The sequence below is a fragment of the Pelodiscus sinensis genome, chromosome W (assembly GCF_052426305.1).
Source record: "Pelodiscus sinensis isolate ZL-2025 chromosome W, ASM5242630v1, whole genome shotgun sequence".
In the NCBI taxonomy this organism is placed as follows: Eukaryota; Metazoa; Chordata; order Testudines; family Trionychidae; genus Pelodiscus; species Pelodiscus sinensis.
The window spans coordinates 11,574,105-11,578,672 of record NC_143084.1 but is presented as its reverse complement, the minus strand read 5'-3'; positions in this window follow the sequence as shown (position 1 = coordinate 11,578,672).

The following is a 4,568-nucleotide window of genomic DNA, read 5'->3' as shown; positions in this document are numbered from 1 at the left end:
CACCAGCCAGCTGCCTGTAATCGGGTTAAGGTTTTTTCTACTCCTAGATGTCCCCCTTCATGAGCAAGGGAAATCATTTCTGTCCTTAATGATGTGGGAACCACCCAGACTGCTTCTGATTCCCCTTCTCTGGCCGCTAGGATTACGTTTGAGTCATTCTGCTGCCACACCTTCCACTCCTGGTGTTTTCCCTTTTTTACTAACTCTGCCAGGCTGGGAGTCTGGCTTTGTAGGGTTATTAAATCAATTTGTTCTGAATCTCCCTTTCTGGCTGCTGCTATAGGAGCTATGTCTTTTCCATTTCCTGGTTGCCACAGTTTTCCCTCTCTGGCCCCCCTCTTGGGATCCTCCTCATCTGCCCAATTATTCCATTTTGACTCCTCAGTCCCCTTCTTGTGTGCCCTGACTTTTCCCAAGTGTACCACAGTGTCCCGGGACTCTGCCAATGTCCAGACATATGTCAGTTTGTCTGCATAGGCTATGGGCTTGCCATCTGCAGACCTCATCCCTCTCTTCTTCCATTCAGGGACCTAATCCACCAGGGACCAGAGGACCCAGTCTGAGTCAGTGAAAATGGCTACCTTCTGTGTGGGGAGGATGTTTTCAAGGGCTACTGCTATGACCACAATTTCAGCTGCCTGGGCAGAATGTGGGGTATACCGTCCACTCAGTACCTCGCCCGTAGGCACTTTTACAGCAGCAAAACCTGCCTGCGGATGGCCAGTCTCATAAAAACAAGACCCGTCCACAAACCACACCACATCTGCTATTTCCTGCATTTCACTCGGCACAGCCCCTCCCTTGAAGAGCGGTGGCTCCTGAGGCAGTGGTTCAGGTAACGGGCATTCATGCGCTTCTCCCTCTATCAGGAGGCCATAAGGAACACGGGGGTTTTCTCCAGATCTACATTTTTGTTTAACAAAGGAAGGGTCCATTTTGCCAGTCGGGGGCTAGAGACATGGCCATTGTTGATTTTCCTGGTGAGTACATACTTCACTGGAGCGTGGGTTGGACAGGAGATATTCCCAATGCTGCAGTGCCCAGACAAGTGCTAGAACTTCCTTTTCACATGGAGTGAATCCCTTCTCTATCTCACTCAGGGTCTTGGAGGCATAGGCCACAGGTCAGAGAGCTGTCCTGTGGTTCTGGCTTAGTACAGCTCCCATCCCTCTGTCTGCGGTTGCCAACTGTAATACAAATGGTTCTCCCACCCGGGGGTAGGATAGAGCTGGGGCTTGGGCCAGAGCTTGTTTTAGCTGGGTCATGGCCTCCTGTTACTGAGGGCCCCAGTTCCACTCTGCTCCTTTCTTCAGTAGTTAATGCAGGGGAGCTGCTTTTTCTGAAAAGCCTTCAATAAAATCTCGGGAGAAGTTAACCATACCCAGGAAGGATCTAAGGGTATGTCTACACTACAGTGTTATTTCAAAATAAGCTATTTTGAATTAACTATTTCAAAATAAGATATTCAAAATAACACATCTACACACAAAATGCATTTCGAATTAGCTATTTCAAATTTGGCATTATTCCTCGTAGAATGAGGTTTACCGCTGTGTAGACGCTAGGAAAGTTAATTTGAAATAACAACTGTTATTTCGAATTAACTTTGATGTGTAGACATACCCTAAGAGCAGTTACATTTGTGGGGGCTGGGAGACACCCTTCTTGTCCTAGGGTGACTCCGAGATAGTTTACTTGCTGGGAGCACAGCTAGGCTTTCTTTGGGCTGATCTTAAACCCTGTTTCCTGAATCTTTTTCAGAACCTTATCCAGCACCCGCAAATTTTCCTCTTGGGTCTGTGTAGAGACCAAGATATCATCCACATAAGAAATCACATTGTCTCTTTTAGGCATTCCTTCCCACATTTTTGCTACATCGGCATAGCAGATGACAGGGGCATTATTCCAGCCCATGGGGACTCGGGAAAAGCATAGTTGTTTTTCCTGAAAAGTGAAGGTGAATTTATAGTAGCTGTCCCAGATCTAACACTGAAAACCACTGGGCCCCTCCTACAATGGAAGCCATCACCTCCTGATAGGTAGCCACTATGGGCGCCATAGGTGGGGTCACCTGATTAAGGGGCCGGAAATCCACCACAAGCCTCCAAGTTTTGCCATCACTCTTAAGGACGGGCCAGAGTGCAGTATTGTTAGGACTGGGCTGTTCCACTAAAACTCTCTGACTTAACAGTCCATCAGTTGTTTCCTTCAGACTAGGTTCTGCCTCCTTTGGATAGCAGTACTGTTTCTGGGGTGGAGGATCAGGGCCTGTAATTCAAATTTCTGCATCAATTTTACCACATTCTATTTTATTTTTGGCTCACACCGCCCAGTATTTTTCTGCAATTTCTAAGGCTTCTGGGGGCCAGGCAGACCACTCCAATTCCTCTGATGCCTTAAGTGCTGCGATATCCAAATGCCCCCTCCTGCAAACTTCACATAAACAGTGACTCTCCCCCACTCATCAGTATTTAATTGTGCCACAATTGGGGGTTTCTGGGGCGCCCGGCCTCCCTATAGGGATGAAATTGGTGGAGCACTAGGGCTTTTCCCCCCATGCTCAGCCAGCTCGTGTTCTGCCAGCTTTGCTAGGAGTTCAGGGGTAGGCAGTCTGTCTATTGCTTCCTTTGACTCATATTTCAAGAGCCGCTTCCAAATTTCCCCACGCCCTGGGTCAGGGGGTTCTGCCTCGACCCTTAGGGGGTCTGTCTCCCCTCTCCTTTCCCTGAGTGCTCTTTGGGGCGGGTATGGCAGCCACCTTATCCGGTTTCTTTTTAGGAGGGTGAAGGTCTTTTTGAACCTCATAAGCCTGCTTTGCTATCTCTGCAATATCTCTTATTCGAGTGGCTGCCAGATCTGTACCCACAAAGGCCATCTGAATCAAGGGGAGAAATCCTTGGGTTAAAGCTTGTTTGAAAGGAAGGGCTGAAAATTCTGGATTAACTGCGTCTGTTAGCCCAGAATGTGTCCGTGCTATTTTCCTTCTGGCTATATAACTTTCTGCTCTCTCCCCGGCTTGTTGTTTCTCCTGATGGAATATAACGGTGGGGCTCTCTCCAGGGAAGAGGGTATGTATTACTTCCCTCTGCGCATTTGTGTGCTTCTCTGTATCATCTGCTCCGGGGGGGGGGGGCTCCCATTTGGATATCATAAGGGAGCCCTGCAAAATCCTCAGAGGTCATACACTTCCTGCAAATAGCTGCCACATCAGCCAGAGTGAATCCAGCCCTGTCAGATACTTTTACCAACCACCCCAAGGCTGTGTTTCTATTCAGAAGGCCGACGGATTTCCCTACAGCCCTAATCTGGTCAGGGGTGAAGGGTCTAGTTTCTACCCATTCCTCTGTTCCTCCATCACCTCCCCTGGGTCCCTTCCTTGTGACAGAGCTATTGATTATAGGGGCTATTGGAGGAGGTCTTTGCAACTCTTCCAGCGACTTCCGTAGGGGACTATATGGAGACTGCCCGATAGGCAGGGCCGGCCTTAGGCCGATTCTCCCGATTCCCCTGAATGGGGCCCCATGCCTAAAGGGCCCCCACGCCCTGAACCCGGAAGTGTGCCAGGCGCTATGGGCGGCGAGTTAATATTAAGAGCCAGGGGCCCTGCTCCAGCAATATGTGGAGCTGGGTCTCCCCCCAGCTCTGCCTGGAGCAGGCCCCGGACGCCCCCCCTACCAGCCCCCCCACGCGTCCTCCCACCCCACCCACAGAGTGTCCCCCCGGCCCTGGACCGTCCCTGCCATGCGCTGCTCTCAGTGCGGCTCCCCCTCGCCAGCGCACGCTGCTGCTGCCCTGTGCGGCATTTGCAGGTGAGCTGGGAGGACGCCCGGGCGTGATGTGACATCACGGCCCGGGCCTTTAAAACACCTAGGAGGCACATTGCGTCGCGTGGCCTGGCTCCGGGTTTGGAGTCCGGGGCCTGAGCGGAGACTCGGGCTCCGCAAAGTGGAAGGCAGAAGGTAGGGGAAGGGGAAAACTAGGGGGAAGGGGCTTGTGCAGAGAGGGGAGGGCAGGAGAGGAAGGGCTTGTGCGGAGGGGGAGAGGAAGGGGCTTGTGCGGAGAGTGAGGGGCTTGTGCGGAGGGGGAGGGGAAGGGGCTTGTGCGGGGGGGAGGGGAAGGGGCTTGTGCGGGGGGGGAGGGGGAGGGGGAAGAAAGAGGAAGGCACCTAGAGACAGGGTGGAGGAGAGACAAATGCCAGGGGGCCAAGTGCAGACAATGAAGAAAAGGGCAGGAGGGGAGGTGTCAGTGGGAGGGGGGACAGGGTGATGCTGGGAGAGGAGAGGGGAAGGGCATTGGGGGCTAGAGGGGGAGGGGGAGGTGCTGGGAGAAGGCTTGAAAGAAGGGGTGGGCATGAGAAAGGTGGGGATGGAGCAAGTCATGTATGAGGGCACAGGGGCATGAGGGGAACGGGGGCAGAGGGTGGTGAGGGGGTGGGCATCAGGGAAAAAGAGGGCAAAGGGGGCAGGGGCAGTGAGGGAAGGGGGAGGCACCAGGAGGGTGCAGGGCTAAGGGAAGGTGCAGGTGCCAGGGGATTCTGGGGTGAAGCAGAAGGGCAGACACCTGCAGGG